The 13,315-nt window shown below is 38.5% G+C and overlaps 1 pseudogene; it reads right to left on the minus strand.

Annotated features, from left to right (window-relative positions):
* Positions 1–2,777: 2,777 nt before the first annotated feature.
* Positions 2,778–4,236, minus strand: LOC101563985 (annotated as a pseudogene).
* Between the last annotated feature and the right edge of the window lie 9,079 nt (positions 4,237–13,315).

Below are 13,315 nucleotides of genomic sequence, written 5' to 3' on the forward strand. Positions count from 1 at the left end.
GAAGAAACATAATACCAACCTGAAGGGATCAATTCGTTCTCTTACTTTCCTACCTGTGGCCTCCATGTACTCTCACCTATTCTCAGCAAAGCATTGATCATTAGTGGGTGTGCTGTCTCCAGTAACCCCTTCCTGTGGGCACGATATCAGCCCAACACAAGGCCACAACCATTGGGTCCCTTAAGATCCATTCTACTTTTTGCTTGGGACAAAGAGCTCTCCAATGCAGAAATTTTTACCTCTTTCCAAGCTGTGACCCTTGTGGCACATCTTTCTTTTCTTTCATATCTAAGAACAAATTAAAAATCATTAAAATAGGAAGCAGTTTTCATTTATTTTTATTACTTCATAATTCTAGCCATTTATAACTCATTTAAGCATTGCCAATAAATTTTAAAATTATGTGGCAATAAAAGTAATTAAAAAACAGAAGTTAAAACAATGCCAATGGCAAATCCTTTCTGAACTTTTTTTTTTAATTTTTTTTTTATTTATTTATTTGAGAGAGAGAGAGAGAGAGAGAGAGAGAGAGAGAGAGAGAGAGAGAGAGTGGTGTGTGTGTGTGGCCAGCTCAGCCCACCAGGGGGCGGGGCTGGCATGTGGTGCTGGGGGATTGAACCGTGGTCCCTGATGCTTTAGGTAAGCTTGTTCTAAGTAGGTGCTTTAGACCACTGAGCCATCTCTCCAGCCCCCCTTTCTGAACTTAATATGAACACTCAGCAGAAGAGATGCCCAAGCTCCCAAGGAGTGAAATGCATTTCACATTGGGATTTGGATGTCATGAATATGTAGACAATGCCCTTACCCAATAAGACAGAGATACAATTTGCTTTCATAGCTGAAAAGTCCTACGTGACCAAAAAGGTCGGACCCTTAACAGCAGGAAAGCTAAGCACGCTGATTAGCTGCATGTCTATTCTGAGTGCATTTGAGCATTTGTTCCCCGAGGCCTTTTCAGAACTGCATATTGAATCCCTCAGTCTGTTCCCTATTCAAAACCAGATGAGAAGAGGTTTATGGAAATTTTCAAGGTCCAAGATGGAGATGATGTTGCATCTCATTCAGCCAGCCTAAAAATAAAATATAAAATTCAGCCTTTTGTTGCTTAGAAAGAGAGAGAGAAAAAAAAAGCATTTCCCAAAAGAAATGTCATTTGCACTATGTATGTCGAGTGAGTAGGGTGTGAGCAGTGTGCACGTGTGTGCTGGCATTTAATTCTCTGATGAAGTATTGCTCATCATTACTGCAGCCTTTGCACTATAAGCAACTGGATACAAAGACCATCAGCTTCAAAACATTTTCCTTTGACCAGAATTGCTCTTCAGGATTAAAAACTCATTTCCAAAAAAACATTCGCTAAAATTATATCTAAACAAAGATAAACTCAGAATAGAAAAGCTACAATCTCCTCTTAAATACCTAATCCATTCATCACAAGAAATAACAAGAATACTGGCTTTTGCTACATTAAGTAAAACACAATATCATTTTGAAGTGTCTTGATGTTTTCATGACTCTAATAATGCTTACATTCTTGTCTAATACAGTCTGAACACCCTTAATCTCAATATCCAAGCTCTGAAATGATTGATACTTCAAGACATTTTGAATGATTCTCTCAATGATGCTCACAGAGCTTAAAATTTTGGAGTGCTTTAGAATTTAGATTTTTTTTTTGATAGCAATAATGGTCTTTAATTTTCAGAAATGTTTTGCACTAGTCTCACCATTCATAATGCTGTTAAATTTGTAACACCCACTACATAACTGAAATTTGAAATCCAAATAAATTCTCAATACACAGAACCCCACACTGGAGTGCTCTACTTTAGTATCCTAAACAATAAAGAATTACACATAAGATAAAAAGAGAAAAAAATCCGGCTAATCCTCCCTTAAAAGGAGACACACAAAGTGCATGTGTTGCGTTTCAATGATGTCAAAAGACAGATCTGTTGATTAAGCATATTGATGTTCACTGACCTTTCCCAATTATCTTAAAATCTTACATCGCTAGTGCCAGGCAATAGATTAAATAATGCCTATTCACAAATTAATTGCATCCACTTTTACGATATGTAAAAAAATGCTTATGAGTTTTTATTGAGCCAGTGTACAACAGTCTACTGTAAAACTGAAGGACTACCATAGCATTCCTTAATAATTTTACCTAGAGAATGATGTGCATACTTTGAAACATTTACTTAGCTTCAAAAGTTACTTTAAAAAAGGAATTCAGTAGATTGACTTGTAAATAATCTCAGATTTCAAATCTGCAAAAATCCATCTCATTACTATTGGGACACACTGAGATAAGGGTAAAATTTTTTTTGAAGTTAATATATTGAGAAAATAGAACCATAATTCTGTAATAAGTCAGTTTTTCTATTTTTAAAAGCAAACCAGTGAAGGAAAGGACAAAAACCTTTGGTTCACTTATGTATTTATGAATGGAAAAATTTATAATGCAAATTCACTCCTTAAAAAACTTAAGTTACAAATTACAACATTACAAGATAATTTTTTTGTTTGTTTCACAAGAAGACCTTACCGACTCATCTAATATGAGTACTCCAGAAAGTAGTACATAAATTGGAAGCATCTTGGAATTTTTAAGTATATTTAATAAATTTTTATGCATGCTTTAAACAGTTTTTTAAAAATGAGAGAATCTAAACAGAAAGTATGACCAGCACCAGCATTTAGGTTTTCTGATTTTAATATTAGTCTGACATAGCATTAGTAACCATGCTGCACTGAAACATGTACAGTCTAAATCATGATTTGTAAAATATATCCCACGTCCCCAGAATATTTAGGCTGGTCATAAAGTTAACAATGTTTAAGTATATAAGCATAATAATTTATGGGCAGCCCCTTGTATAAATTGCTGTTTAGCAAAATACAAACTGCCACAAAGATTTATGCTTACAGGTGGACATTCAAATATACCAATAGACAGCATGTCCTGAAAATATGGGCACATTTTAGAACATTAAGACAACTCTGTTAACCGTAATAGTCCCACAGTATGAGTAATACTCTACTTCAAAGGCAAAAAAAAAAAAATTAATCAGTATAGGGCATGATTGATTCAACATAGTTTCCAGGGAAGAGACCAGTCACTCGATTGCAGACTCCTTCATACCAGCCATCATCGTTCTTCTTTATCACGTAAATGATTGCACCCTCCATAAATGACAGCTCATCATCCTTGTCTTTTGTATAATCATATATTGCAACAACTTTTTCGATATAATTCTTGGGGGCCCAGGCAGGATCCCCAACTGCATATGGGTCACTATACTGAACTACTGCAGCTTCCTCATCTTCATAGTCCACTGGGGGCGGTGGTGGTGGAGGAGGAGAGTCATCAAATATGGGAATGTCATCTGGTGGAGGTGATGGTGGCAGAGTTGGGCTATCAGCAACTGGTCCAACAGTGGGTGGAGAAGGTGTAGGTACAGCAATGAGAATGCCAGTGCTACTGCTTCCACTGTTCTCTCGACTTCCACTTCCTCCACTACTTCCACTGTGTGTCCTTGGTCTCTGATTTAAAGAGGCTGTCCTGCCTGGACTATGCTGACTTCCAAGTCTTGCAGGACTGGTCATGTAATCATTAGGAACTGTTGGAGGTTTAACAGGCTCCAGGGTTTTATAGGGAGTATTCCGCCCCAGTGTTCCCCGGCCTGACATAGGAGGGCTTGGTGGTTTCTGAGTAGGAGGATTTGTTCTCGACAGTGTGCCAGTTCTTGCAGGCTGGTTATTTCCATGCTTGACACCATGGCCCACATCATCCAGAACTGTGTAGTCAATGGGTTTCCAAATATACCTTACAGGCCGCTCCATATTTGCAGGTGCTATTATATTGTGAGTTCTTGATGTGTTCTTATTTGTTGTCAAAATACCAATTTCTCTTCGAGCCACTTTCTCTTTATGAATATCCACAGTCTGTGAGATATGATTGATGGAAGATTCCATTCTCCGAAGCTGAGAAGCTTGGATGTCCAGCAACTGGAGTACATTGTTGGCCAATGCATTTATTTGACAAGCAACACTAGCTAGAGATTGGGTTGTGTATGCTTTGGTCTCTTCTAATGCTTTTCTCTTGTCTGTAGCCTGTATGTAGCTGTTTTCACAGTAGTCCGCCACCCGGGTCAGATTTTGGTAACTCTCTATGAGCGCCCTCTTGCCAGATGGGATCTCCTCCTCTAGTAACATCTGCAGCTCTGCCATTTTCCACCCCTCTGCATCGCTTCCTCTTGCGTTAAAGAGACAGAGGCAGCAAGGTCCACCGCAGCTCCGAGCACCTCACAGCCCGGATACAAACCGCCTCCCCGCCCTCCCGCCGGGTATTGTGCTAGAATTTAGATTTTTTGATTAGGGATGTTCAACTACTAATATCTATGCAAATACACTAAAATCTGAAAAACTCCAAATCTAACACATTTCTGGCCCCAAGCATTTCTCATCAGGATTATTCAATGTTTTAATAATATAGATGAATCTACAAATAGCAAGTTCATACACAATTTTCTAAAATAAGCATTAAGGCAGAGGCTTTCTTTTGGTTAACCAAGCAGTCCCTCCCACAACATTGCACTGGTTTCAATGATAGCAGCATCATTGCTAGTAGTACTGATCATTTGAATCAAGGGTTACAACATGTTGCTTAAGATGGTCAGTTTTCAAAAAGATTGGTGGAAAATGAAGAATGACGCCCAATTTACGTATTATGTTTAGTAATGTAGCAGGAGAACATGAATAAACACAAATCTTTAGTTAAATGAATTGTATTATCTGAATTCTGGGATTAAAAGTCTTCTAAGTAAAAGTCACGTATTTTTTCTGGCACTCTTCACTGCCAAGTATGTAGTTCTCTGCTTTTATCTGCAAAATTCATAGTCTGTGAGCGACAGCAAAATTGAATCATCATGGTTTGGATTAGTGCTGATTCTCAAAAAGGGAGAACTTATTACTTGTATTACAATCTATGGTAATGAAATGGAATATTTAGATTAAATTTCAGGTGGAGCACAGCATCTCTGCACGATGGCCCTGGTAGCTGTCTCTGAATTTCTCAGTGAACATCACACCTTCCACAAACTGCTCCTTCAGCCCAGTAAAGTTGTAAAAAGGCCAGAATACAGAGTACACAATTTTTCTTTTCCAATTTGAACCATTGACTCCAGCCATCATAAGAATCAAAGAGGCTAAGTACTATTTACTTCAGAGCATCAACCTTTAGAAGAAAAAGCCTACATTAATTAAAAACAAATGAAAGAGAAGCAAAGGAAGAAGAAATTTTTAAAAGAAAGAATCAAAGAATCACAGTGGAGGATTTTCTTAAAATTAGCTCAGTTGTTCATGTATCTCATTCACACACAGAAAAAAGGTGGAGAAGAGCAGAAGCCCATTATCAGAGTAAAAGCTAACATTGCATTTTAACATCCTTAGATTCAATCTATATCTTTTTCTTTCTTTCTGCTCTTTTTATTCATGGACTCTTTACAGCTTCACTCAAAATATGTTACGCAGTCACCGACTCTGCAAACTGAACTTTTCAAAGCCTTACAACAGCACTAAAGAAGCAATTCTCAAAATTCAATACAGCAATGAGAAGATATATCCCTTTCGGAAAACTCTATTAGCTAGTGATGGTGCTAGAGGGTGAGGCAGAATTAGGCTTTTACTTCATCTCCTGATAGCTAGAGTTTGCTGGGGAAAACTTCCTCTGCCATAAAGAATGGAAAGGAAAAACAATTTAAATTTATATACAAATAAGTTATAGGAGAAATTTTTTAAGGTAGGAAAAAAAAACATAAAGAACTTTTGGATTTTTCTACTTTACCATGCAAAGTTTGGGTTGGTGATAACCCTACCATCATGGCTGGTATTGCTGTTGTTGATCTTTTCTACATTTTAACTCAGAATATCAAGATTTCATTCAATGAGCATTTTATTAAATGTCTGCCTTACTCTTCACCATGCTCCATGCTCTAGAAAGATGGAATTTAGTGCAAGCACATATAAATCCAAATAGCATGCTGTATTTATTTATGCATACAGTACATTAGAAGAAAATTAAAGAACAAATAAATGAATATATACATTCTTTGAACTTAATTCAGCTTTAGTCTTGACATAAACTGACTATTCTGAACACTAAATAAAACTACATTAAGTTAAAAAAAAATAGAAATTTGAGTGACTTCAACAAAGGAGGAATGTCAGCATTGTCCCACTCTTATCCATTCTGGGCATTAAGCAAGTATCCTGACTAATGTTGACATTATCGATAAGAAAATTTAATACTTTTATCTAATAGATAGTAATGCTCATGAGTAAAATCATTCCCAATAATTTTTCAATGCCATTTGATTTTTTAATTCTTTCAAATGAAGAAAAGAGGGTATTTGCTTTTAGGGGAGGAGATTTATTCTTTCTTAAATCTATAATATCCAATAACTTCTATTAAGAGTATGGTCTACTTAATAATTTTAATTAATATTAATACAGTTTCTACTGAGCCTTTAGATTCAATCAATACTTTCAACTACTATGTTTTCATAAAGTCACCTCTTATTGATTCCATTTGAACTCCACTAGTTACATTCAACTGCTATGAATAGTGTACTATCATTTACACATATTTTATTTGCACCCAAATAAAATCAGAGGGAGAGCAGAAGAAGAAGGAAAATGAGACAGAGAATGAGGGAGAAAAGGGAGATTTCTCTGCAGACACAGCTTTGAGATCATTCTCTTTCCTCTCCTTTTTATGTTCCAGTAAGATTATTCTCCTTGGTTATCTATACAAAACAGTCTGGCCCACTGACTGATAGTGATGCCTTGAAGGCTGTTCCTGCTTAAAGTGTTGCTCTCTCTTTCTCATTGGCCACAGAATATCCATTTCAAAAATGAGTGACACCTGGGGCCAGGGAGATGGCTCAGTGGAGTAAGCGCTTCCCTGGCAAGTGCAAGGACCTGAGTTCAATCCCCGGTTCCGCAAAAAAAAATAAAATAAAATAAAATAAAATAAAATAAAATAAAATAAAATAAAATAAAATAAAAATGAGTGACACCATACTGTGTGGTACAGTCTGGTACTCAGCACAAGCCTGCTTACAAAATGCTAGTCTGAGTGTTTCACAGTATATTAGATGGTTGACACTTCTACACAGGCAATTTTAAGACCTAAAGCCAAACTCCTCCCTTTTAATTGAGAAAAAGACACTCAAAGGGCCAGCAAGATAGCTCAGCAGACTAAGTGCTTGCTTAGGTAAGTGCAGGGGCCAGGGTTCAATCCCTGCCACCACATGCCATGCTGCTCCCACCCCTGGGTGCTCTGTGCCAGCTATGGAATCCAGGCATGGTGGTGCACTCCTGTAATCCCAGCACTAGGGAGGCTGAAAGCAAGAGGATCACTACCAGTTTGAGCTGCATAGTGAGACTCTGCAGAAAGAAAGAAAGAAAGAAAGAAAGAAAGAAAGAAAGAAAGAAAGAAAGAAAGACTTGAAAGACACTAAAAGAGGTCAATGTATATCATTAAAAAGTAGTTAAATATGTTCAAAAAGTCTGCTACTTCTCCCATCAGGAAGACCTTTAATTTGAAATCCATGAGTCGTACTCTTGACTAAGAAATTACACTTGGCGTTCCTGCCTTATTCTGCCACTCTTCCTCACAGAAGAAAAAGAAAAGTCAAGGGACCAGATACTCAGCTGCGTGTGAGTGTGGGGTAAATCACAGTGAGCACAGCATGGTGGGAAACACTTTCTTCTCTCCTTCTCAACTACCCTCCCTCCCACACAGTGACCTCAAGAGACAACAGTGCCATACGTGGACAGCAGACAGATGCCCACAGACAGTAGGAATGCTCCTGACAGGAAAGAAACATTCTGTGGCAATGATACAAGTCCACTGGTTCTCCTTACATGAACTCCTCCCTCTAGGAATGCTGCTGAGGAGCAAAGAAACTAAACCTTTGGCTGGAATGTAGCACGTTCAATGTGAGGGACAGGATACAGAGAGAGCAGTGCCCACCTTAACAGGGCATTATGGAGATGCCTTCTACAGCAATCACCCTAAGAATATCAGTCAGGCACTCTTCAGCCTGCGGGGCAACCTGCCTCCAGACCTGAGTTAGATTGAGAATGAATGGGGACTGAGCAAGAAGACTCTTGGGACTGAAAGAGCTGTGGTGGGGCTTCCCCCGGAGCAGGGAGACAGCATACCGAAACTGGCAAGGCAGAGCTCGAGTGCACCATCACATTGATTTTATTTTTTCATGGAATTGTGATATTTTCATACTTCAAGCTGATGAAATAGCTTCACTGAATATTACAAATTTTCCACATGACCCAAAAAAGCTTTCAACTAATGCTCTGGAGATTAGAAACAGATGTGTGTCTGTGTGTTTATATGCACACAGTTATATTATAATTACATAATAAATTATAAATATAGAGAGAAATATATAGATTACATATAATTATAATCAGGATTATAAAGTGCCTTCAGTGGATTCAAATTAGAAATGTGGAGTACATGCATATGTGTACATACAGAATTCAACGGTACCACTTTGTAATTCTAAGTTATTCAAAAGAGTAATGTAGTCCAATCCATTCATTCCATACAATAGAATTCTTTCTATTCTAAACCTCAAAAGTGATAGCACAATCACGCTAATTTCTTTCTCTTTTTTTGCAAAAAATCTTATAAAATGTAACCCAAAAGTTACTCATAAAGGAGTTTTATTTTAGATGCAAACAAATGTTCAAGGCAGGTCTTTACAAAAACAGCAGCCAAAGTGCAGGGTAAAAAAATTTTTTTTCTTTAAAAACACTTAAAAATATGTAATTTCCCTGAATTTTAACTCACAGTTTTAAAATTAGCAAAAATGTTCAAGTAAACTGTACTGCCCACCAACAGTAGGAAGGGTGCCTTTGTGGGTTCCACGTCCCTGGATTCAGCCAAACATGGGTTGAAATTTGGGGATGGGGTGGGGGATTGGATCTCTATGAGTATGCACAGACTTATTTTCCTCGGTATTACCATAGTCCCTAAATGATACCACATAACTATTTGTATAGCACTTACACTGTAGTAGAGATTGCAGCCAACCCAGAGATAGATGATTTGAGGTACATAGGCAGTGTCAGGTGGATGCATGTGCTATATTATTTCATGCAGGCATACGCAGCGCTGGCACAATGTGGTAAACACAAGGATCCAAGATCTAGTTTTCAGCTGATACCAAGAGACAACTATGTATAACTTCCTTAAACCTCCAGCATAACAGAGATTTTGCTATTCTTCCACTATTATTCAACTCCAATGAATAGATCCTTTTTTTAAACGTAGGACCCTGACCATGAAAAACTGAGGGACTTTCACAGATTAGAGAGCACAAGGTAAAAAGTTGACTTGGCAACAGTGCAATGTAGGATTCTGAGCTGGATTCTGTGACAGCAGACAAAAAAAAGACAATATTATATTCTTGGTTTTGATTATTGTAACTGTTATTATGAGATATTAACTTTAGGAGAAGCTCAGTTAAGGACATACAGGAGGGCCTCAAAGATAGCTTGGTGATCTAAGTGCCTGCCTGTCAAGTACAAAGACCTGGGTTCGATCCCTGGTTCCACATACCATGCCGGCCCCAAGCAGTGCCAGTCACTGAAACCAGGTGTGGTGGCACACACCTGTAGTCCTCCTGCTGGGGAGGCTGAGACAGGGGGATCACTATGAGTCTGAGCTGTGTAGCAAGACCCCGTACCAAATAAATAAATAAATACATAAATACATAAAAGCAAATAACGATTTTCAAAACTGAGGTAATAATGATAAGTGACACTAGTTCATTGTGATCTGTGTCCTTTACTTTATTATATTAGTCTGTAGTTACCAAGTTTTCCCTCCAGAGTAGTTTTTGATTCTGAAAATTTAAGTTAAAAAAAAGAAAATGTATGTATTATCCATTTCATTCTATAGGGTTCTTTGGGAACTTGTCAAAATAGAAGTGCCTGTAGAGTCAGGAAATCTGAGTTAAAGGAGTCCTACCTAAGGGGGGTGGTTGAAGCAATGACTGGATTTCTATGTGGCATAGTTAAATTTTAACATTATCTCAAGAGAAATTGATCAATATATTTTCATTCAAAACAGAATATAGAAGTAAGAACTGTCTTCACATCCCTAAATTTTATCTTCTACCAATTACCATAATACCTACTTTCAAATAGACAAAATATAACAGCTAAGAAACAGGAGTGCCTTTACTTTTAAAAATAAACAATTTTGTCATTTTAAGACCCTCCCCAAAGCAACTAACTGTCCTTCTGGCCTACCTATATGACGTTAACCCATTCACCTTCTAGAATTTCATTTGGTCTCACATCTCTAATAACAGAGGCTTTCAGGAGAACTAAACATATTTCTTCAGGGAACTGAGAGGCAACGCAACAAGACTTAGCTTGGCAGAGCAGCTGATGTATAACTTAAGGGCGAAGGGTCTAGAAACAGGCCCATGAGAACTTGAAAGTCTGTAAGCATCAGCCTTGTATCCAAGGAAAAGGGCAGCATAAAGAGAAATAGGGAGATGAAGGAGCTGGGGGGAGGGAGAGAAGACACAGAGACCTTCATCAAGGTGACAAAAGCGCCTCTGAAGCAGCCAGGATGCCTGTAAGTTGTTTGTAAAGAGGACAAAACAAATTCACAGCTGCGACTTGACTTGTTCCAGATTTCTGCTGATGCCAACCAAAGCTGCTATCTAAAATACTTACACAATAATTTACTTGGAGTTCTAAGCTCAAATAAAAATGAATGCCAAGGAGAACAGTTGTAAAGTCAATCAAGGCGGAATATTGGCTATTGTCGGAGGGAAAATGGCATCAAAACTGTTTTGCAACCACAGTTTGCCATCAGAAGTTACAGTGCAGTATATTCATGTCCAGGGTAACTCCCCCACAGAATAATATCTTCATTTAGATTCAGGCAGTAATAAAGTATTTCCAAAACACAAAGAAATTATGTAGTTGAGCCTTTGCACACTTTTACTTTTTAGTTGCTTTGAAGTTGTTGGTGGGAGACATAGACCGAACGCCTCCCCGCACTCTTTGGCAGCTCCTGCAGGATGTTTCTCGTCTGTCTTCATGCCACTTCTTGTTCCTCAGCTGGCCTTCACACTTCTTGCAACTGTTTGGGAGAAACCATTAAATCTTCTCGGATTGAAAAGTCTTAATTGGTATAAACAAAATTATAATATGATTTCCATACTTCCTCTTTCCACAGATGTCTTTCCAAAACCCATTTAACTAATTATCCTTCTAAGGATTTCGCCTAAAGACAATCATAGCCTTTTTGTTGAAATAACTTCTCACCTTTTAGGAAATAAACTGGCAGGCTTTGATCACTTTTTAATTTTATTTATTTGTATTTGCTTTGCAGGCAGAGCAGATAACCCAGTCCCATCAGATGGAAACCAAAGCCCCAGTGCTCCAGGTAGAGTGCAATTAACGCACATGGCCCCTTGCTCAGAAGGACTCTTTTGAGATTACTGCATTACTGCCACTATCTGAAAAATATTAATAATTTTACCAAAGTCCCTCCATTTGCATTTTTCCCTGGACTTTGGGCCAATTCTATAGTAGCTTTGATGGAACAATTGAGCTTAGCCTATAGACCCTTTCCATAATCTGTGTAAGAAGCCAGCATTCCCACCATGCTGAGCCTAATCCTGAAAGAAACAAATGACACAATAGGCTCTGAGAAAATCATTTTTTAAAAATGCTACTAGAAATTTGCTTCTTAGCTGGAGGCAACTTTAAAATATAGGTAACATATTGTACATCGGATACCCATCCCAGGGTGGGTATAGCACTCATACCCATGATATCAACATTGGGTCTTGAGTCAATCACAAACTCGAGATGCCCCCCTCCATGACTGCATGTGGCTTTGGAGGGACGTCTAGACACAAACCATAACATTCCACTCCTGACCCCCATAGACTCATGAACATCCCTTTCCGCAAAAGGCATTTTAGTCAATCCCTAATTATTGCCAAAGCCCTAACAGTTTCAGCATTGCTGAAAAGTCCAAGTCCCAAGTTTCTTCAAACTAAGGCAAACTCTTACCTTTGAGGCCCTGTACAAATGAAAAGTTAAACACCTCCAACATTCAATGGCACAAGACAAACATTACCATTCCAAAAGGTAAAAACTGGGGATACAAAGCATTGGGACCAACGCAAGTCCAAAATCCAGCAGGGCAAACATTAAGTCCTATGGTTTTATGTGGAACAACTGAAGCACTCTGTGTTGTGAGTTGGAAAGTGCTTGTGTGGTTCTGTGCCTACAGCACTTAAAGTGGTAATGGTAGTAGCTATCAGGGCTACAACTTTCTTGTTCCTGCTTTGCTTCCTCCTTGCAGTTTTCCTCAATCCACATTCCTGGCTTCTCCAAACTTCTGGGGTCTTTACTGCACCTTTGGCTTCACACTTTCAGCTTCACATATTTGCCTCTCAGGAGCACACTGCCTGGCCACCCAGGCCTTCTGAAATCAAGGTAGAAGCTGCCTTAACCCCATAGCTCTTGCACTCTGCATGCAACTAAAACCAGCACCATGTGGATGATGCCAAGGTCTGCTTTGGATAGAGCTCAAGTGTCTGGATTGCTGCACACTCTGAAACCAACTCTGAGGAACAAATTCAAAAGGCTTCTACTGTTCTGAAACAGCCTGTTCCGTTGCTTTCTCCTCAAAGCTAAGCCTTTCACTTTTTTCAATTTTGAGGCACAAAGAGTGGAGACTTGCTACTTTATATGATGCTCTCAGTCCATCTTTTCTATTCTCATGTGCCTTCTCAGCAATCAAGATCTCCTCTGATCTTTGTAGTCCACAGTTTGACTGGAACTTCCTTTCTGGCCAAATTCACATTTACTCATCCTGCTTGGCTTTTTGCTCTTGATTCTCAACATAAATTTTTCTAAAAGCCCCCAACAGTAACCATGACAGCTCCTCAACATTCAACTGACTTGAAATTATTTTTCTATAGGATTAGTTAGTGCACTGCCCTTAGTCTCAGTCAAAGTTTTTGACATGAGCAAAATTCAGACAAACTTTCTGCCACACCATGACATAGGTCATCGAGTGCTCAACAACCAATGCAGTACTTCTTCACAGAAGAAACCTCACAATCCTGATCTTTACCAGCAGTATTTCCATCAGCCTTCCAGTTTTCTGAGCTCTGACTGGAATCTCCCACACAGAACAACCTAAGGCGTTCCAGTGCTGCTCTTTCAGGCAACATCCCTC

Source organism: Octodon degus, unplaced genomic scaffold, assembly GCF_000260255.1.
Source record: "Octodon degus isolate 3935 unplaced genomic scaffold, OctDeg1.0 scaffold00139, whole genome shotgun sequence".
In the NCBI taxonomy this organism is placed as follows: Eukaryota; Metazoa; Chordata; class Mammalia; order Rodentia; family Octodontidae; genus Octodon; species Octodon degus.